General features: G+C 44.9%; 1 long non-coding RNA gene across 1 annotated transcript; it reads left to right on the top strand.

Moving 5' to 3' along the window:
* The first annotated feature begins 1,957 nt into the window (after positions 1–1,957).
* On the top strand, positions 1,958–21,005 carry LOC123329722. Its single transcript, XR_006545260.2, has 4 exons — positions 1,958–2,273; positions 8,006–8,167; positions 13,707–13,864; positions 20,948–21,005. It is a non-coding gene; the product is annotated as an uncharacterized LOC123329722 (long non-coding RNA).
* The last annotated feature ends 1,184 nt before the right edge of the window (positions 21,006–22,189 follow it).

Below are 22,189 nucleotides of genomic sequence, written 5' to 3'. Positions count from 1 at the left end.
ATGTACTCAATCAAAAGTAGTGGTTTCCAGGTTACTCAGGCTTCTGTCTGACCTAGCTGGGAGTTTCTAGGATCTTCTCCTTAGGTTCAATAATTTGCTTTGCTATAAGGGCTAACAGGACCTGGGGAAACACTTTACTTACTATTACCTGTTTATTACAAAGGATATTTTAAAGGATACAAATGAACAGCCAGTTGAAGAGGTATTTACAGGGAGGTCTGGAAGGATCCTGAACACAGGAGGTTCTGTCTTTGTGCAGTTTGAGGTGTGCCACCTTCCAGCACGTGGGTGATCTTACCAACCGGATGGTCTCCAAACCCCTCCATTTTTCCATTCAGTTCAGTTCAGTTCAGTTGCTCAGTCATGTTCTACTCTTTGCGACCCCATGAATCGCAGCACTCCAGGCCTCCCTGTCCATCACCAACTCCCGGAGTTCACTCAAACTCACATCCATCGAGTCGGTGATGCCATCCAGCCATCTCATCCTCTGTCGTCCCCTTCTCCTCCTGCCCCCAATCCCTACCAGCATCAGAGTATTTCCAATGAGTCAACTCTTCATATGAGGTGGCCAAAGTACTGGAGTTTCAGCTTTAGCATCATTCCTTCCAAAGAAATCCCAGGGCTGATCTCCTTCAGAATGGACTGGTTGGATCTCCTTACAGTCCAAGGGACTCTCAAGAGTCTTCTCCAACACCACAGTTCAAAAGCATCAATTCTTCAGCGCTCAGCTTTCTTCACAGTCCAACTCTTGCATCCATACATTTTTCCATTACATAGACACAATTAATTAAATCTCTGGTCATTGGCGATTAACTCAATCCCCAGATCCCGCCTCCCCTCCCTGGAAGTAGGGGGAGTGGTGGGGGTCCCTCTAATCACATGGCTGGTTCCTCTGGCAACCAATCCCCATCCTGAAATGACCTAGGGAACCACCAAGGGTCACCTTATTAGCATTGACTCAGCTTTGGTTGACAGGGGTGTATAATGAATAACAAGACTCCTCTCACCCCTATTACATGGGAAACTACTAGGGTTTTAGGAAGCTTTTGTCAGGAACCAGAGAGAAAGAAGAAATACATATTTCTTGTTGTTGTGTTAGTAGCTCAGTCGTGTCAGACTCTTTGTGACTCCATGGACTATAGGCCACCAGGCTCCTCTGTCCATGGCATTCTCCAGGCAAGAATACTGGAGTGGGTAGCCATTCCTTTCTCCAGGGGATCTTCTCAACCCAGGGACTGAACCCAGGTCTCCTGCATTGTAAGCAGATTCTTTACTGTCTGAGCCACCAGGGAGGTCCATATGTTTATTATATCATGGTATCACAAATACTGAAGTCATAGAATAAGTTACAATTCATCCATATTATGAAACATTAAATAGCTTTAAAAAGAATGTTAGATCCTCCGGTGTGACCTAAGAGGCGGCCATGATACTTTGTGACAATATGGATTGGAATGTCATATATAGGGCAGACCTGGCTTCAGTCCCCCTTGAATAGTGTGTATATATTTTATAAAGATAGGTCCAAGCTGTTATTGTTGGGTACCTTGGGCAGAAAAAAGGTAGCAAGGAGGTTATTCACTTTTCTTTATTCATTTCTGTTTTGTGTGATTTGAGCTGGAACACATGCATTGCTTTTTTTGTAATTTCTTTTTTGAACGCCCCAAATGACATAACTAAGCCTTGGGAATTACCTGTATGGGAGTGCCTTCTGTACAGTGAGACATTTGTGACTTTATTGAAGGAAGTTTTAGTTAGCCACAAGTTGCAGAGAAATCAGTAATTGGTAAACCAACCAACAAACAAAACCAAAAACCAAAAAAAAAAAAAAAAAAAAGCAACTCAGTTTGAGACAATGATAATGAAGCACTACCATATCAGGTCCAGCTGGCTGCTCACTGCTCAAAACTCAATAAAGAGAGAGAGAGGGAAATGTTGGCAGAAAGGAAAGTTGCTTTTAATCAAAATGCCAGCAATGTGGGGAGATGGTGGGCTCAGTGTCCCCCTAAAACCATCTCCAGTGATTCTGCTTGGTCATGAAAGTTTTTAAAGGGAAAAAAAGGAAACAATCTCAGTTAATCATTGAGTTGGAGCTCACATCCAACTACTGTGTGCAGACTTGTTGATGTCTTGTGATTTTTTTCTTTAAAAGGTTTCTTGTTCACAGAATTTATTCACAAGATTACTGAAGGGGGAGCAGGGGAAGATATCTGGTCACCTATTAATTACCTATTGTGTGATGAAAAGGTCTGAAACGGGTGCTAGGACTGGAGGTGAGTACAGCATGGGGGTGCGCAGATTAAAGTTAGTGACAAGACCAAAGGGTGCCTCCTGCTGAGAGCTCTTTCCTGCAAAAGCTGCTTACAGAAGCATGATTTTATGATAGAGGGTCAGTCTCACTCTTCTTTGTACCAGTCATGTCAGGGCTCTCTTTCTAGCCTGGGGTGCTGGGATGTTAGACACACATGAGCAAACTAGGCGATCGTGGAGGACAGAGGCTGGGAAGGTGAAGGTCAAGGGAGTTCCTATGAGAGGAGTAGAGTCTGCTGAGCCTGAAGCAGAGAGAGCAGGCGTCGGGGTGGATGTGGAGAGGAGACCCATCCACTCACGGAGCCTCAGAGTCTGTACCTGAACCATGGCGACCCATCACCTCCTGTTAAGCAGGGAACAGTCCAGCCACTGGGGGTACTGGATAGGATCAGACTAAGTGATCCTTACATGGCCCCTGTCTAAAATAGTCTAGAACAAGCTGGTCTCAGCAGAACTTCTATGGGCCTGAGCTCAGGGCCTGAACTCTAGGGTGGACAGACCTGGGGTAGCAGCTAGCCCAGCAACCTTGGCCCAAGTTTCTGAACCTCTGCAAGCCTTCATTTTTCCTCTGTAAGAGAGAGAAAATTAATTATAATACTACCCTGTATTTCATAGACTGAGTATGAGAACCAAATGAGCCAACACACATTTAGCGCTTTCTGTGACTCCTGGCACAAATGAATAAGCGCTTGGCAGATATTAATAGTTTTCTGTCATGACAGTCATCACTGGGGTTGTTACACAACTGCCAGATGACTCTCTTGGTTTACTCTTGACTGTGTTAACTTTTGGTTAACTTTTCACCTCGTAATCTTTGACAACAGCAGACTGGTCTTGGCTTGGTTGTATTCTTTCTCTAGAGCTGTTTTCTCACCTATTAAAGACTTCTTGGCACCTGCTGTCCCCATCTACTCAGGCAGATGAGGTATGAAAGACCCTTTTACACTGGGAGTGCAAAAGGCAGGATGCAAATGAAAGGTGACATGATACCCAAATCCTGCTCCTCCTTCAACCAGTTCAAGTCCTGCTTCTTCTGACCACACAGTAGCACCCTTTTCAAGACTTCTAGGCATTTTGGTGTGGGCTGGTAGTTGAATGGATGTGCCACAACCAAAAGTGAGATCTTGGAGATCAGGAACTTTGTCTCATGTATTTTCAAGCGAATAACTATAAAAAAGAGATGAGTTAAAAACTAATCATTGATGCTAAATTCAAGGAGATTGCTGTGTGTCATATACGGTGCTAGATGCCCTCACACAGATTTTAAATGTAATATCACAGCACGGCTCTAAGGTATGTGTCTGTGTTCCCACCCTACTGATGAAAAATGAAGTTCAGGAAAGTGATTAAGTAGCTGGAGTAATGAAGCACCACCCATGTATCCATATATGAAGAAGCTGAGTCTTTCCTATTTTGTTAGGGCTCAGTATCAGCACCCAGTAGGCTCAGAGTAAATATGTAGTTTTATTTAGTACCGCTCTCTGATGAATTCAGATTTAAGAAAGTGTTATTTCTAGAAGCAACAAGGTTAAAATAGACAGCAAGACAAATTACGGGCTGTACCCCGCCCTCTCTGTTTAGCCAAAGAGCCCTGCGCTCACGTGGAGCTGTACCCGGGGCGGTGGGGGAGGGGAAGCGGGAGGCCCTGCAGGGCCCGGGTTTCCTGCGGGGGAAAATCCAAGCGCTGAGTGTCCCGACTTCCTTCTGGTCGATTGTTCAGGGGAAGGAAGGCAAGGGGCCTTCTGTTCTTTCTCCGGAATCCCGTGATGCCCACACTCTACGGCAAGGGGCCCCTGTCCCCCCACCCAAACCCCCACACCCTCCCGGGAGCTCTCCAGCTCCTGCTCCTGAGGCAGGGAGGGGTGAGGAGGGAACTCCTGGTGGGAGTTGGGGTGTGTGTGTGTGTGTGTGTGTGTGTGTGTGTGTGTTGCCGGGGGTGAGGGGCGGGGGTACAGCTTCCTTTGTTTTCTGGTGGATGGCAAATTTAGTGTATCACTTTTTAAAAGCCTATCATTTTTTTTAACTCGACCTAAGACACCTTGGGGTGGTCCAGATGGAACTGGACACACTCTTTCATTTAATAACCAGAGAAAGGATTGTGAGACCTACCCTCCCCTACAGGTTGCCTAGTCACTCAGTCCTGTCGGACTCTTTGCCATCCGATGGACTGTAGCCCGCCAGGCTCCTGGGTCCATGGGATTCTCCAGGCAAGAACACTGGAGTGGGTTGCCGTTCCTTTCTCCAGCCTTCCTTACAGAGGAGTCAGCAAAGGAGACCACCCAGTGGCATCTCTGGCTTTGACCTCCTGCCACCTGCTTTTCCTCCATCACCTCTAGCCCATCCTCACTGCTCCTGGAGGTTTCAGCTCTGCACTGCTGAGCTCCCAGGCTAAAGAGAATAGATTTTGTTCTGTCTCAGTTTAACTTCCCAGATTTTTTCTGAGCTAACAGAATTACATCACAGAACAAACGCGTGTATCTGCAATACAGTCATTTAAAAGAACAGATCTTCAAGTCAGACTGCCCTGGTTCAAATCCCAGCTGTGCCCTCTGCCAGCTGTGGAATCCGAAGTAAATCACTTAACTTCTCTGCCTCTGCATCCTCATCTATAAAATAGTGATAATAAACAATATTAATGGGATTGTTGTGAGGATTCTGTGACTGAATACTTGTAAGGTGCTTAGAACCTCACCTGATACATGGTGTGTGCCTGCTAAGTCCCTTTGGTCGTGTCCGACTCTTTATGGCCCTATGAACCGTAGCCCGCCAGGCTCCTCTGTCCATGGGATTCTCCAGGGAAGAGTACTGGAGTGGGTTGCCATGCCTTCCTCCAGGGAATCTTCCCAACCCAGGGAGTGGAACCTGCGCCTTTTACATCTCCTGCGTTGGGAGCAGTTCTTTACCACTAGCACCACCTGGGAAGCCCCTGGCACATGGTAACCAGTAGATAATCAGTTATTAAATAACTACCACAGTATCTAGGTCATCTCTGTTGTTGATCTGGTTAGTTTCTATGTTGCTGGGTCCCCTGGTCGCCCTTATCTGATAAACTGCTTTCATTTTCTTCTGTTATATAATTCCTGAGCCTTTCCAGTATCTCTGTGGCTCAGATTTCAAGGGAAAAATGGAGAATTCTTATTACTTTATTTTGGAGGACACTTTTAGCTCCCTTTATTTCCGCCTCTTCATTACAGTCTGAATTGGATAACTTATTATACCTACAGACTCATCACCATGTTTTTCTAAACAAAGATGAGTCCACTCCTCACTCCCCTGCCATTCCAGCAATGGACAATGTCCATGAATGTGTTTATTGTGTGGAAGTAGCCGTCGGACTTCCCAGGTGGCGCTAGTGGTAAAGAACCTGCCTGTCAACGCTGGAGAATTAAGAGACCTGGTTCAATCCCTGAGTTGGGAAGATCTCCTGGAGGAGGAAATGGCAACCCACTCCAGTATTCTTGCCTGGAAAACCCCATGGGCAGAGAAGCCTGGCAGGCCACAGTCATGGGGATCATAAAGAGTCGGACACGACTAAAGTGACTTAGCACAGCACAGTAGTCTTTTAATAATTTTGCCTTTTCAGAGGAGGAAAAACTTTTCCTCTACCTTCTTAGATTCTGAGTCAGGACTGTGAATTAAGCTGACAGATGACAGAGTAACAGGAGAAAAGCATACGCATTTTATTTGATATCAATATTTGTATGTGAAAGAAGTAGAAATCTCTGGGGGCTTAGATATCATTTTAACAAATGGTGATAAATTGTGAAGAAGTAATTAGACAAAGGAAAGGGGATTGGGCTTCTAGGGTGGTAAACTGTGGGAAAGTGAATAGGAAATATATAGGGGAAACTAATGGAAGATAAGGGTTATTTCAGTTCATTTCAGTCGCTCAGTCGTCTCCAACTCTTTGCGACCCCATGAACTGCAGCACGCCAGGCCTCCTTGTCCATCACCAACTCCTGGGGTCCACCCAAACCCATGTCCATTGAGTCGGTGATGCCATCTAACCATCTTATCCTTTGTCGTCCCCTTCTCCTCCTGCCCTCAATCTTTCCCAGCATCAGGGTCTTTTCAAATGAGTCAGCTCTTCACATCAGGTGGCCAAAGTATTGGAGTTTCAGCTTCAACATCAGTCCTTTCAATGAACACCCTGGACTGATCTCCTTTAGGATGGGCTGGTTGGATCTGCTTGCAGTCCAAGGGACTCTCAAGAGTCTTCTCCAACACCACAGTTCAAAAGCATCAATTCTTCGGTGCTCAGCTTTCTTTATAGTCCAACTCTCACATTCATACATGACCACTGGAAAAACCATAGCCTTGACTAGACGGATCTTTGTTGACAAAGTAATGCCTCTGCTTTTGAATATGCTATCTAGGGTTGGTCATAACTTTCCTTCCAAGGAGTAAGCGTCTTTTAATTTCATTAAATTGGGTTATTTTATAAATTTGTATAATAATTGACTGAAGTGACTTAGCAGCAGCATAATAAATTATATATATAATTTATAAAAATTAATTTATAATAAATTAAATAAGGGTTATTTGAATAATGTTTATTTGTGCAAGCCCATTTCCATCTCAACTCCCCATCTCGGGTAATAAGAATGTTCTTTTCCTCCTGGTACCAGGAGGGCACTTTCTCAGGAGAAATGTATGCCTTGTGCAGCTTTCAAAATTTGTTAAAACTAGGGGATTTAAGAACTAAAAGGGGTCCCCTTTATCCACACCCCTTTCACAGATGAAAAGTTGAGCCCAGCCTTTTCTGTAGCACTAAATCATGTTAGTTGTATGTTTCAGGACCAGGAGTTACATCTGTGGATCCTCAAGCTGTTCCTTTTCCCCATTCCTTCCATTCAAATAAGAGGGTGACCCTGGATTACGGTGCTTGGCACTCGGATAAACAGAGGGCTTATACATCCCTGCCCCACCTCAACCTCCAGGACTCCAGCTTCAGAAAGAACAAATCCTTTGACTGGTTTCTCAGCCTCAGCGCTATTGACACTTGGACCAGATAGCTTTTTATTTTGGTGACTTTCCTGCGTACTGGAGGGTGTTTAGTGGCATCCTTGCCACTAGGTCCCACTAACATCCCTCCCTCCACCCCCAGTCATGAGGATTAAAAATGTTTCCGACTCTGCTAAATGTTCCTGGCATGGTGGCGGTGGGGGTAAAAATCACCCGAGTTTGAGAACCAGTGCCTTCCGTCAGTCTGCTTCCAATGAGCTCCATCATTGCATGGGCCCAAACTCATAAACTGTTAAAACCTGAAGCTCTAAGATCATTCCTTGAGAATACAATGATTACTTTTTTTTTCAACACCTTTAGAAAGGTATTTTGTTCATTTATCTAGACCAGTATATATATATGCCAGGAGTTATGGACGTTTTTAGACACACAGGGTTGAATGAGTTGACTTTAAAATGTTTCCAGTCTAGGTTAGTGATGAGGTGAAACTGAATGCTCTCCTCCAGTCCCAAGGGGAATGGGAGAAAAGAGAGAAGGCAGAAAGGACATTGGCAGTCACATATCTTTTTCTCTCTCTGGGAAAATTCAGAGAACATACTGCTGCAGAAGTCAGCATAGGAATTGAGCTGCTGAGAACATAGGCTTTGAAGGCAGATGCACCTGTGTTTGAATCTTGGCCTAATATGACTTGGGCAAATAACCTTCTTAACCTCAGTTTCCTTATCTGTAGAATGGAGACACTAACAATATTCAGCTCATGACTGTTTTGAAGATTCAAGAAGATAATACTTCTAAAGCTCTGAGTATAGAGCCTGGGACCTGGTAAACACTCAACAGTCCTGTTGAAGCTTCTCTAATCATCTTTCAGCTTATTTTATACTTAGGAACAAAGGTAAGTTCTGGACATGACATATCCACTGCCACCAAAGACAGGAGGGCGTCATTGGGGTAGTTACTTCAGCTTCAGTGTTTTGATTATCCTTTATTTATGGCTTGTTAGTTGCATGTTGCTTTGTTTTGAGGTGTCTTATGATTTATTACTAAATCCTTAATTTCCTGTATGCGCAAAAGCAGGGAAAGCATTGAGCATGTTACTGAGAGATTTGCTCATAATGGAAATGAAAGTAGAGTTCATTTTTTTTAACTGAAAGTGAGAAAAAGAATTGTGCATGTGCATTTGAGGTGAAGTGAGAACACGGGACAATGATGCATATAAAGTGCTGAGAACTGAGCTGGGCACATAGTAAACACTCAAGAAATTTCTCCCATCTTTGTCATCATCATATCATCATCATGTCGAATGAAGAGGGCATCATATTATATTTGGAAAATGTTGAGCTCATGTATTCTACAGTTATCAGCCTGAGGCAAGAAAAAAAGAAAACCAAAATGGAAAAAAAATCGCTACTAGGAGGCCAGAGCAGAGTGTCAACCCTAGAAGCCTCATGCAAATTTAGGAGTAGGCTAGGCTTTGGAAAATGCAAGGGCTTATACATTTCCGTTCGCAGAAAGTGGAAAGTGCTGCTTGGAGATTTCTATCACAAGCTATGGGTGATCCATGAATTTAAAGCTCAGTTGAATCTGTTCCTCATTAGAAAGAACCTTGGGTGATTGGGGTATGGATCCTATAGGCTGCTAAGATACTTACGGAGACCATCTGGGGATGGACTGTCAGTTGCCTCTATAGATTTCCAAATTGATCTATTTTAAAGAAATATGCCTGAGAGATGTATGAGAGCAGCAAGGAGAAACAGAAATGTCAGAGTGCCAACTAACCCTTCCATCTGGTGGCTATGTAAATGGACATTGCAAGCTTAAACTCTTCTCAATCTTCTTAGATTTACAAATATTATACTAACAACAGCAACTCATGCTTATTGAGCATGTAATATGTGGCGGACAGTGTTCTAAATATATCTCATGGACTTTCACCCCAACTCTGTGAGCTGGCTACTGTTATGTTTCCAGTTTAGCTGAGAAGCAAGGGATCCAGCTAGAGAGTTGTGCAAGCAAGAGATGAAGTAGGCAGTCTGGCTCCAAAGTCCTTTTAACTACTGAACTTACAAATGGCTTTTTAAGACCTGACCTACTTTTGAAGTATAAAAGCTTCGTATTATCACGATGACTATCACTATTAGGGAAGCATAGTCATTGACGTCAAGGAGAATTATGACCAAGTCAAAGCCATTTGATTTAGGACAGGCACATCATTGACCCTTGAGTGGGTGGTTTCTGTAAAGCGCTGGGATGACAGCCAGACTGCAAGGGCTAAGGGAGTCAAGGGAGGTGAGAAAAGGGAGGCCCCGATAATAGATCATTTCCAGGGGTTTGGCAGTAACAACCAAGAAAGAAATAGAATTATAGCTACAAGGAGCAGCTAGCCATGGGAAGGCTTTCTTTTCCTTCTCCCCAAGGCAACGAATGCATGTTGGAGGAAAGGAAAGGGGGCTGATGGAAGAGAAGAGGATAAAGATGCTGAAAATGGAGCGAAGGTGTTTCAAATGAATGTCAGGGAAGGGATGGTGCTCAGGGCACTAGTGGAGGGTTTGATGCCCAGCTGTATTTGGAAGAAATATTTTGGACTTTACTTGTTAATGATCCTAGATGAAGTAGTGGTCAAACTTTCAGTAATCTGGACTCACACTGTCCTAAAAGCCCTGGTGTGTATGATCCATTATCTAACTATTTGGAGAATTGGGTGTATGTCCCACAGCTACTAATAAACAGCTCTGTGATCTTGGGCAAAAAAGGTCTTTTCTTAGACTTCCCTGGTGACTCTGTGGCAAAGAATCTGCCACAGAGATTACAGAAGACACAGGTTCAATCCCTGATCCAGAAGAATCCCACATGCCTCAGAGCAACTAAGCCTGCACCCCGCAGCTACTGAGCCTGTGCTCTAGAGCCCGGGATCCACAATCATGGAGCCCACGAGCTGGGCCTGTGTGCCCTGGAGCCCGCGCTCCGCAACAAGAGAAGCTGCTGCTCACCACAACTAGAGAAACAGAGCAGCGACGAAGACCCAGCACAGCCAAAAATAAATAAAATTGTAAGAAAAATACTTCTTATCTCTGAGTCTCAATTTTCCCGTCCTGTAAAGTGGTAGATCTGAATTTAAGATCCTGGATCTTTTGCTTGCAGCAGTACTAACTTTTAATATGAGTAGAAGAAGGTCTATTTTAGGTGGAGGATTCATACCTCTATTGTGTCATTTTTTGTCTGACTGAGAGAGAGGTCGCAGTCCCTTTCTTCTGTGCTGGAGAGAGAGGTGATTTGACCAGAATTGTAAACTGCTCTGTATTGTATTTATAAAGGTGTATAATGTTCATTGGGCTTCCCAGGTGGCGCTAGTGGTAAAGAACCCGCCTGCCAATGCAGGAGACATAAGAGATGTGGGCTCAATCTCTGGGTCAGTCAGATCTCCTGGAGGAGAGCATGGCAACCCTCTCAAGTATTCTTACCTGGAGCATGTCATGGACAGAGGAGCCTGGTGGCTATGGTCCATGGGGTTGCAAAGAGTTGGACACGACTGAAGTGACTTTGCGCGTGCACACCCATAATGTTCATTGAAATTGACTTATTTGTTACCAGGATTCTAAGGCATCCTTCTAAACACCATAAAAACTTTGCTCCTTTATTAACTATGTACTTATCTTAGCCTCAGGAATATCAAGAAATATTACCAACTTGTTGCTAGAAAATGCTGTGTCGCTGTCATTCAAATGCGTGAATCCACCCATTAGTCAGGGGGTTGCTTATCGCCCCAAGAGCCTGGTTCTCAGGAAGGAGGGGCAATCGCTGTATTTATGTTGCCAACCATCAGTTGTTAACAGCATTTAATAAGTAGAATTTTCCCCCAACCATCAGAACTATAAAATTCAGCTCAGCAAAAGCATAGAGTGCCCACTACGTGTTAGGCGCCAAACAGGAAAATGGGGACCACAGATATCAGCTTGGCTGATAGAAGCCCGTAACCACAATAAAAACACAAAACAGGAAACCATGATGAATATCTGGTGCGCAGCCATTTGGAACACAAGGGGTGCAACCTTTTAGCTAGAGGGGTGTATGTGCGTGTGTGTGTGTGTGTGTGTGTGTGTATTTGTGTAAAAGGCTGGGTTATGTGGAAGGCACCTGGGGGTAAACCTGCACAAGTGATACTTCTGTCTTGCTATGGATGTGTTATTGATCAAAAACACTTATGCCTGGTGATCCAGCAGCTCAGACCACACACACACACACACACACACACACACACACACAGAAGCAGACTGCTACCTCTGTAGCGTTTTGGTGTATACTCATGGCCCTAAGTCAGCAATCTGAGGCAAGATGCAGGCAGTATTCTGCAGTAGCAACTCTCAAAGTGTGGTCCAGGGACCTTTGAAGTTGCCCTCAGGTCCTGTCACACAGGGCCCCCTGCTCAGAAGGGCTAGTGCTCCATTTAAGGTTGCGTTGTGGCTGTCTTGAAATTCTAAATAACTTTTGACCAAGAGACTCCTCCCATTTGCCTGCAAATTATGTAGCTGATCTTAGTTGCTTGAAACCCTTCCATGGGATCCATGAGTTCAAAACTATTTTAGTAATAATGATGATGATGATGATAATTTTACTATATTATTTGCCTTTTCCACTCTCCTTCTTACTCAAGTATGTACACAGTGGAAATTTCCAGAGGCTATATGAATTGGAGCTCTATTGCATCAGATCAAATGCAGAAGCAGATATGAGAATCCAGCTATTTACTCTCAAGCCAGACATTACAGAGATCTGCAGATTTGAAAAACAGTGCCACTCAGCTCACCATATATATTTTGCTTTTGGAAAACAGTTTTCATAAATGTATTTTAATTTTGTTAACATGAAATATCTTTTTTTAATGGTTTTTAAGTGAATCAATAAATAGCTATTTAAGTTTTCCTCAGTTTTATCTTTTAATATATTAAATATTGGACTTCCCAGCTGGCTCAGTGGGTAAGGAATCTGCCTGCAATGCAGGAGATTCAGGAGACATGGGTTCAACTCCTGGGTCAGGAAGATCCCCTGCAGGAGGGCATGGCAACCCACTCCAGTATTCTTGCCTGGAGAATCCCATGGACAGAGGAGCCTGGTGGGCTACGGTCCATAGGGTGGCAAAGAATCAGACATGACTGAAGCGACTGAGCACACACGCATATTAAATATCAATAGACACAACTCACAAAAAACAAAAATTTTGAGGATCATCAATAAGTTTTAAGAGTGTAAAGTGATTCTGAGTCCAAAAAGTCTGAAAGCTATTTAAGGCTGTCTGAAAGCTATTCAAGGCTTTATAGGTATTTACTTTTTCTATTATAGGAGAGAAATCACTGAAGGAATGTAACCAAAGATACAGTGTCCTTGTTTATACTTGTACTAGTCAGGGTTATCCAGAGAAACATAACCAATAGGAGAGATTATATACATAAATGGAGATTTATTATAGGAATCGGCCCAAATGACAACAGAAGCCAAGAGGCTGGAGACCCAGGAGAGCCAGGGCTGTAATTCGGCCCAAGTCTGAAGGCCTGAGAGCCAGGAGCACTGATGTCCAGGGTCAGCAGAAGAAGGATGTCCAGGAAAATTGGCCCTTCTTCTGCCTTTTTGGTCCATTCATACCCTCAGTGGATTGGAAGAGCCCACCACATTGGAGAGGATGATCTTCTTTACTCAGGGTTCCTGTTCAGATGCAAATCTCTTCCAGAAGACCTTCACAGACACACTCAGAAATAATGTTTTACTCATTGGCTAGGCATCCCTTAGCCCAGTCAGGATGACACATAAAATTAACCATCACACTTGTTCGTTTATGGAGGTAAATCTATGCCTAGGAATCTAAAATATGACACAAATGAACCTATGGAACAGAAACAGACTCACAGACGTAGAGAACAGACTTGGGGTTACCAAGGAGGAGGGAGGATGAGGGGGATGGGTGGGAGTTTGGGATTAGCAGATGCAAACTATTATATTGGGCTGGCCAAGAGGTTTGTTCGGGTTTTTCCGTAGTATCTTATAGGAAAGCCCGAATGAACTTTTTGGCCAACCAACACACAGGCTGAATAAACAACAAGGTCCTATTGTATAGCACAGGGAGCTGTATTCAATATCCTGTGATAAACCATAGGAAAAGAATATAATAGGCTACCTGGAGTGGGTAGCCTATCCCTTCTCCAGGAGATCCTCCCGATCCAGAAATCAAACTGGGGTCTCCTGCATTGCAGGTGGATTCTTTACCAGCTGAGCTCCCAGGGAAACCTGTAAGTCAACCATACTTCATTAAAATAAAATTTAAAAAAATCTACCTCTGTTGGGACAGACACAACCTTTTTTTTACCCTTGAACTTCTTCAGAATTTCCCAACGTCATCTAACACAAATCGCTTATTTCTACTTGTTTTTCTTCCTTTGGATAAGCTTCAGAGTGGCAGATCTGGTTTCATCTAGCCATGGGAGCTTCCCAGAATGGAACGGCTACCCTGAGAGGCAGTGAGCATCTCGTCCCTGAAAGGGTTCAAGCAGAAGCCACTTCTGGAGTGGGTGCTGGAAAGGATTCGGGCATGAGGCAGAGTTGGGTGAGTGACTTCTGAGGTCCCTTGACATTCTGGAGCATTAGTTGATGAGAGGGTCTTCCCTTACCTAGTCCAGACTCACAGGGCTAAAGTCATATCGAATGGTACACATATCTTACAAGGAGAAAAGAAAGGAGAGAGAGAAGATAGAAGAAGAAAAAGGAAGCAGAGGAGGAGAAGAGGAAGAAGAAGAGGAGAGGAAGAGGAAAAGGAAGGAGGAGGAGAAGAAAGAAAAACAAGAAAGGAGGAGAAAAAGGATATTCCATCAGACCAAAGCAGTGCAGCAATCACTAGAGTTTCTGGTCTTGCATGCAAGGATCCAGGCACCAGCTGGAGTTGAGAAGAGGGCTTTGGAGTGACTGACGCAAAGGAGAACCGGGTAGGCAGGGTAGGGTGGGAATGAGAATTGCATGTTCTCATTCTTATGACTCTGACTCACTGAAATGGACTTGTTTTTTAGGTCACTGATCCCTCCCTTCCCTTTGTAAGGCCCCTTTCCTCCACCTTTAGCACCAAAGCGCTGACGTGCTTTCCCCACTTGTCTTTTGGAAATCCATCTTGTGATGGAACGCTAAGGTGCTTGGCTGATAATAGTTGAACACATTACCCTTGGAAAAAAAACAAGGGGAGACAGTATCTTCAACCCCAGGAACAAGTCTCCCAAGCAGGAAATCTTAGACTCTGGGCAAGCAAAATAGATATTTTCAGGATAAGGACATTTTTTTCTAGAACTTCTCAAACCATACCTGCTGTTTTTAAGGGGTCATCAGAGATGGGTCCCTTTCTCTCTCCATCTGTGTTTCTTTCTTCATTTATATTCTTCCTCTATTCTTCCATAACAGCTTTTCCTAAGCCTGTATTATATCCCAGGGGACTTCCCAGATGGCTCAGTGGTAAAGAATCCATCTGTCAATGCAGGAGACGCAAGTTCAATCCCTGGGTCAGGAAGATTCCCCTGGAGGAGGAAATGGCAACCCACTCCAGTATTCTTGCCTGGAGAATCCCATGGACAGAGGAGCCTGGTGAATTACATGGGGTCGCAAAGACTCAGAAGAGGACTGAGCGACTGAGCATGCACGATTGTATCCCAGGCATTGCCTAGGTTTGGTGATTCGAAGATAAATCACCCGGCATCACTGATTTCCTGATTTGTGAGCAGAGAACAGGTGAACTGATCTCTGTAAGGCGCTCACACAAATGCTGCAAGGGAGGGTGTGAAAGGCCGGGTGCCCAGGGTGGGTGCAAAGGAGGGTGTGCAAAGTGCTGGGCAGGCTACCTGGGGCGGAGAAAAGATAATCCTGACCTGGCGCCTGGAGGGGGAAGTGGTATTTTATAAGGGAGAACAGGGCACTCCAGGCCCAGAGAGGTTAAGTGTTGTGCCCAACTTCACAGTGCTGTACTGCTGGACCAGTGCTGAAATCTAGTTTGTCTCCATTGCCTGGCCCCTTGATTTGAATGCAGTCCCACCTTGCCAAGATTGCAAGCAGCTCAGTGTGACTTGGTGCACTGCAAGGTGAGTGAAAAAAAAGAGTAGCTGGAGATGAGGCTGGGATCCAGCCAGCTTATAGTATTCCTCTAGTCACACTGGCAGACAGAATAAGGAGGTGACCAGGGACCAGGAAAAAGTAAAACCCAGTGTTTCAAGGATGTTCAGTTATACTCATGTTACAAGATATTCAGTGTGTATTCACGGAGTCCCTGCCCTGTGCCCAGGCAGAGGTCGCTCCCACCGTATCTCCAAGCTCACTTCCATCCCGCAAGGCTGGGGGTAGACTTACTGTGCTAAGCGGGATCCACTGTTAATAGTGCAGGGTCACTCCTATAGATGCTATGGTTGCTGCTTCTCATGCTTCCTTTGAAGACCTTGTGCCCCTTCTCCTAACAAATAACCGCCTTTCCTTCCTCTGACTCCCTCTGTTAGAGGCGCAGAAGGGTGTTGAACTGACTCACGACAGGGGCAGTTTTCCTGCAAAGTCAGGAGGAGGGGCCCCAGCTCCTAGACCAGTGGAGTAAGCTACCAGGTTCAACAAGAGACTTGGTTTCTTCCCTTCCCAGCCTTTACCTGGCTGATGCTGGCTGAGTGCTTACTGTTCCAGAAACAGCCAGGGCCCAGGCAGAATGGCTCACCCTCCCACAAGAATGCAAAGAAACAATTGGCTATTAATTTCCAGTAGGATGAGCAGAAACCCTTTCAGCCAGGAAATCTAAATTGAGCAGCAATTAAGTCATTCAAGCTCCCTGACCCCTGTTTAATTTCCAGGATTGCAGATGGCTCTGAGTAGGAACTTGGAGATCATTTTAGCCACTGGTCTTGGGAGGGTATTTCACCTTTAAATGAGGTGCCTGCCTGTTCCCATTGGGCTTCATCCTGTAGGGGTTAAGCCTAAGGACTAGGGAGCAGACTGCCTGGGTTTGAGTTCCAGCTCTGCCATTTGCTGTGTGACTTTGAGCAACTAAGCTCTCTGTGCCTTGGTTTTCTCATCTATGAAACGGAAATAATGGAGAGGGCAATGGCACCCCACTCCAGTACTCTTGCCTGGAGAGTCCCATGGACAGAGGAGCCTGGTGGGCTGCAGTCCTTGGGGTCGCTAAGAGTCGGACACGACTGAGCGACTTCACTTTCACTTTTCACTTTCATGCATTGGAGAAGGAAATGGCAACCCACTCCAGTGTTCTTGCCTGGAGAATCCCAGGGACGGGGGAGCCTGGTGGGCTGCCGTCTATGGCGTCGCACAGAATTGGACACGACTGACGCGACTTAGCAGCAGAATACTGTTTTGATAACTCAGTTGGTAAAGAATCCGCCTGCAATGCAGGAGACCCCAGTTTGATTCCTGGGTTGGAAAGATCCGCTGGAGAAGGGATAGGCTCCCCACTCCAGTATTCTTGGGCTTCCCTTATGGCTTAGCTGGTAAAGAGTCAGCCTGCAATGCTGGAGACCTGGGTTCAATCCCTGAGTTGGGAAGATCCTCTGGAGAAGGGAAAGGCTACCCACTCCAGTATTCTGACCTGGAGAATTCCATGAACTGTATGATCCGTGGGGTCCCAAAGAGTTGGACACGACTGAGCAACTTTCACTTTCATACTGTTTTGCTGTATTTTGAAGATTAAATGAGTTGGTACTGGTGATGTGCTTAGATCTATGTAAACATCTTTAAGGGTTAGATTAATAAAGCAGATAAAATTATCCAGCTGTGTGTGGTACCTGCCTCTTTTCCTTCTCTTGGGATATCTGTAATTGGCCAGATGGAATACATGTAGCTAAGAGGTTAAAAACAGGGATTTGGGCAGTCAAACTGCCTCAGTTCCGGCTTCCCAGGTGGCACAGTGGTAAAGAATCTGCCTACCGATGCAGAAGACACAGGAAATGAAGGTTCAGTTCCTGGGTCACAGAAGATCCCCTGGAAGCAGGAAATGGCTACTCATTCCAGTATTCTTGCCTGGAAATTTTCATGGACAGAGAAGCCTGTTGGGCCTCAGTTCATGAGGTCTCAAAGAGTCAGACATGACTGAGCACGCACACTAGAACTAAAATAGCTGCCTCCATTCAAATCCTGACTCCACCACTTAGTTAGAGGTTGTCATCTAATCTCTCTGCTCCTCAGTTTCTGCATCTATAAAATGGGTTTGTAATTGTACTGACTTCTAGGATGGTCATGGGGAATGAGCTGAATCATGTTCTCAGTGCAGTAAGTGACATGTACTAAGTGCTCACTAAATTTTAGCTGTCAGTATCAGCCCCCACCCCCGCCCCCACTAAAAGTGCTGTGTCAAAACAGCAATTGTGATTGCACAAGTAATAATAATGCCAAAGCGAACATACAGAGCACATGTGGCCAGAACCTCAAGCCAGCTCCTTGAAGCTGGTTGTGTGCTAGCTAACCAAAATCTTGGCAGTCGGCGAGTCATGGGAGAGCTCAGCTATTTGGCATTTAAGTCCTGGCTCTCCTGCTCACCAGAGGTGTGATGTTGGGCAAGTGAGCATCTCTAAACCTCAATTTGTTTCCTTCCTCCCACTCTTCCTTCCTTTAATAAATATTTTTAAGTGTCTATTCAGTCGAGGCACAGTGCTATGTTCTGGGTACTTCCCAAATGGACAGGCCCATGATGCATCACCAGAAGGCTGTGCAATTAAGCAGGTCACCCACTGCCTGCTGGGAGCCTAGCCTGCACGTGGTACCTATGTGCTCTCAGCAAATATCGCTGCTTATGCTAATTCACTATCAAATGCCTTAATCACATCTGCATCTGCTCTCATCAGCCTTTCTTCTGAAGGAGGTGACTGGTTCTTATTCTTTTCTCCAGCCCAGATGAGATGCATAGGTCAGAAGGAGTGATTGTGAAGGTTATTCATTTTGTTTCTGTAGTCACAGTGAAGCAGGCAGACTTTTCCCCTGTAAATTTAGGATACTATCGCATATCTGTCATCCAAGAAATTAAAAAGCTGAAAGCAGAGTCTGCCAGGAAGCCTCTACTACTACCTCCCCGTGATCTTATTTAGTCCTGGGCTGTCTTCAAAGCAAATTTGACTGACATGCAATTCTTCAGTCTAGGACAGCATTGTACCAATTGTGCTCTATGGAAAATTATATCCTTAAACTGTTAATAGTATTCCATGAAAAGAAATGAAATTATTGAATGTTTCTTTCCTGAAGTCCACCCCCAAGATCTTAACATACAGATGCACGTTGCGATATTGTATGCTATATTTCCAAAGATTGTTTGAGTGAGGAACCTTTCTCCAGCAACACTAGCAACATCTTGTGGCTTACTCTTCCTCAGAGAAGAGTTTGAGAAATGTCCTAAGTTAGACTTCACTGATGAAAGTCATGCAGAAACACCCAAACTCTGGTAATATGAGTACCATACTTAGAAGAGGTGGAACAGACATTGAGTGATGTCAAATCAGAACTGCCCCAGTTAACGCCAGAGAGTGAACAGAGAATTCTCTGTGCACCGTGGCCATCCACACTCTGGCTTGGCTTACCATGACCGAGTTGCTAGGGATAGCTGTCCAAGTGGGTATCCAAAGGGTATCTGGGGCCTGTTTACTTTCTCCTACTGCAGAATTCTCCTTATTTCCCACGTCCAGCAGAAAACCTCCCTACAGTTGGTGGTTTGGATGAGAATATTTATCTTCCCCAAACAGCTCTGCAACTTCCTCTCCCTAAATTGGGAGGTCGAGATGACTCAGGGTAGGGAAGAACTTACAGTGAGAAAGAAAACACTGTTATTTGTGGTTATTTCTACTTCTGACAAGTTGCGTGACCTTGGGAAAGGACTCAACCATTCATTGAAGCCTGAATTTCTTCATCTGTACAATGGGGATAATAATAGCACCCATGTCACAGGGTTTGTTGTCTGAGGAGTGAGCTACTGCTTGCAAAGCACCTAACACAGTGCCAGCACATCGTATGTCTGCAATTAATATTCATGTCAGTTGTAACTGTTGCTAGTGTAGATTCCACATGTGTGTAAGAGACAGAGAGAGAGAGAGAAAGCAAAAAAAACTAAGAAAAGAAGGAAGTGGGAGGCATATGATGCAATGTTTAAGTTATAATGGGCATTCCATCTTGCAGAGGAAGATTTAGATTAAAATGGCAAATGAATAAATTTCCTACTAATTATCTCTTTCACTTAAAGAGATAATTTATCAATGTGATACTAGGCAGAGTCCTGGAAACCAAGATTACTGGCTGAAGTGAAGTGAAATGAGAGTTGTTCAGTCAAGTCTAACTCTTTGTGACCCCATGGATTGTAGTCTGCCAGGCTCCTCTGTCCATGGAATTCTCCAGGCCAGAATACTGGAGTGGGTAGCCCTTCCCTTCTCCAGGGGGTCTTCCCAACTCAGGGATCAAACCCAGGTCTCCCACATTGCAGGCTGATTTTTACCAGCTAAGCCACGAAGGAAGCCCAAGAATACTAGAGTGGGTAGCCTATTCCTTCTCCAGTGGATATTCCCAACCCAGGAATCACTGGTTATACATTAATTAATACCCTAGTTTATATATCAGGGACCTCCCAGGTGGCTCAGATGGTAAAGAATCTGCCTGTAATGCAGGCGACCCAAGTCCAATCCCTGGCGTGGACAAACTCTTTTGGTCAGAAGTCTTTTGCTGGACAAGACCATCTCTCTTACCTTGCCTTTGAAAAAAATAATTTTATGTATTTATTTTTGGCTGGACTGTATCTTTGTTGCTGCTCAGGCTTTTCTCTAGTTTTGGCGTGCAGGGGCTATTCTCTCATTGTGGTGGACGGGTTCTCATTGCGATGGCTTCTCTTGTTGCAGAGCATGAACTCTAGGGCGCTTGAGCTTCAGTAATTGGGGCCCGTGGGCTCAGTAGCTGCTATTCCCAGGCTCTGGAGCACAGGCTCAGTGGGGGCTGAGTTGCTCCTCAGCATGTGGGATCTTCCCCGATCAGGGACTCAACCCTCGTCTCCTGCACTGCTGCTGCTGCTGCTGCTAAGTCGCATCAGTCGTGTCTGACTCTGTGCGACCCCACAGACGGCAGCCCACCAGGCTCCCCCGTCCCTGGGATTCTCCAGGCAAGAACACTGGAGTGGGTTGCCATTTCCTTCTCCAATGCATGAAAGTGAAAAGTGAAAGTGAAGTCGCTCAGTCGTGTCCAACTCTTAGCGACCCCATGAACTGTAGCCTACCAGACTCCTCCATCCATGGGATTCTCCAGGCAAGAGTACTGGAGTGGGGTGCCATTGCCTTCTCCGGTCTCCTGCACTGGCAGGCGGATTCTTTACCGCTGAGCCACGAGGGAAGCCCTCCCTGTGCCTTTTTCTTTATCCTCTTTAACACTCTTCTTCCTATCCCCTTCTTCTCCCCCTCCCTACCCCAACAGAAATTAGCATAAACTCATTGCTGCTTTTCCCATTTGTCTTTGGAGTGCAGACTACTATCTTTTGTTGTTACATTTATGTGATTCTGCTCCTTATTTTTATCTGTGTTTGAAGTGGGAGCATGTGAAAGTCGTTTTAGGATTATCATTTTATTGCCATATTCTTGGACCACTTGAAAAGTCTCCTTTATACTCAACAGTACTTTTTTAACATGAGAGTATATTTGCATTGCAGTAATACAGCAATCATGAGAAATGCTGGACTGGAAGAAGCGCAAGCTGGAATCAAGATTGCTGGGAGAAATATCAATAACCTCAGATATGCAGATGACACCACCCTTATGGCAGAAAGTGAAGAGGAACTCAAAAGCCTCTTGATGAAAGTGAAAGTGGAGAGTGAAAAAGTTGGCTTAAAGCTCAACATTCAGAAAACGAAGATCATGGCATCTAGTCCCATCACTCCATGGGAAATAGATGGGGAAACAGTGGAAACAGTGTCAGACTTTATTTTTTTGGGCTCCAAAATCAGTGCAGATGGTGACTGCAGCCATGAAATTAAAAGACGCTTACTCCTTAGCATATTCAAAAGCAGAGACATTACTTTGCCAACAAAGGTCCGTCTAGTCAAGGCTATGGTTTTTCCTGTGGTCATGTATGGATGTGAGAGTTGGACTGTGAAGAAAGCTGAGCACCGAAGAATTGATGCTTTTGAACTGTGGTGTTGGAAAAGACTCTTGAGAGTCCCTTGGACTGCAGGGAGATCCAATCAGTCCATTCTGAAGGAGATCAGCCCTGGGATTTCTTTGGAGGGAATGATGCTGAAGCTGAAACTCCAGTACTTTGGCCACCTCATGTGAAGAGTTGACTCATTGGAAAAGACTGTGATGCTGGGAGGGATTGGGGGCAGTAGGAGAAGGGGACGACAGAGGATGAGATGACTGGATGGCATCACTGACTTGATGGACGTGAGTCTGGGTGAACTCTGGGAGTTGGTGATGGACAAGGAGGCCTGGCATGCTGCGATTCATGGAGTCACGAAGAGTCGGACATGACTGAAAGACTGAACTGAACTGAATACAGCAATCATTAGAGTATAAAGAAAGGTTGAAACACATGTGAACCAAATTGGAAATCAAGCACAATACTAAGCTTTACAGTGAAGGCACTGGGATTATTTATCTAGGGAAACAAATATTATGGACAATAAGCACACAACAGTCCCTTGTTCTTATATGGCGCCTCATTACTTTTCTATTGCTAGTAAAAAATGCCCTACATTGTGCCAAGCACTATGCCAAATATTTCACATATCTCTCATAAGCTTCATTTAGACTTTCTAACATCCCTGAAAACCAGGTTGTATCTGCAACTGAGATGCACGGATTAAGGAACTGCCCTGAAATAACGTGCGTGTGCACGTTCAGTCATGGCCAGTGCTTTGCAACTCTATGAACTGTAGCCGGCCAGGCTCCTCTGT

This window comes from Bubalus bubalis, chromosome 16, assembly GCF_019923935.1.
Source record: "Bubalus bubalis isolate 160015118507 breed Murrah chromosome 16, NDDB_SH_1, whole genome shotgun sequence".
In the NCBI taxonomy this organism is placed as follows: domain Eukaryota; kingdom Metazoa; phylum Chordata; class Mammalia; order Artiodactyla; family Bovidae; genus Bubalus; species Bubalus bubalis.
Note: the sequence above shows the minus strand (reverse complement) of the source record. Positions and strands in the feature narration are given on the sequence as shown.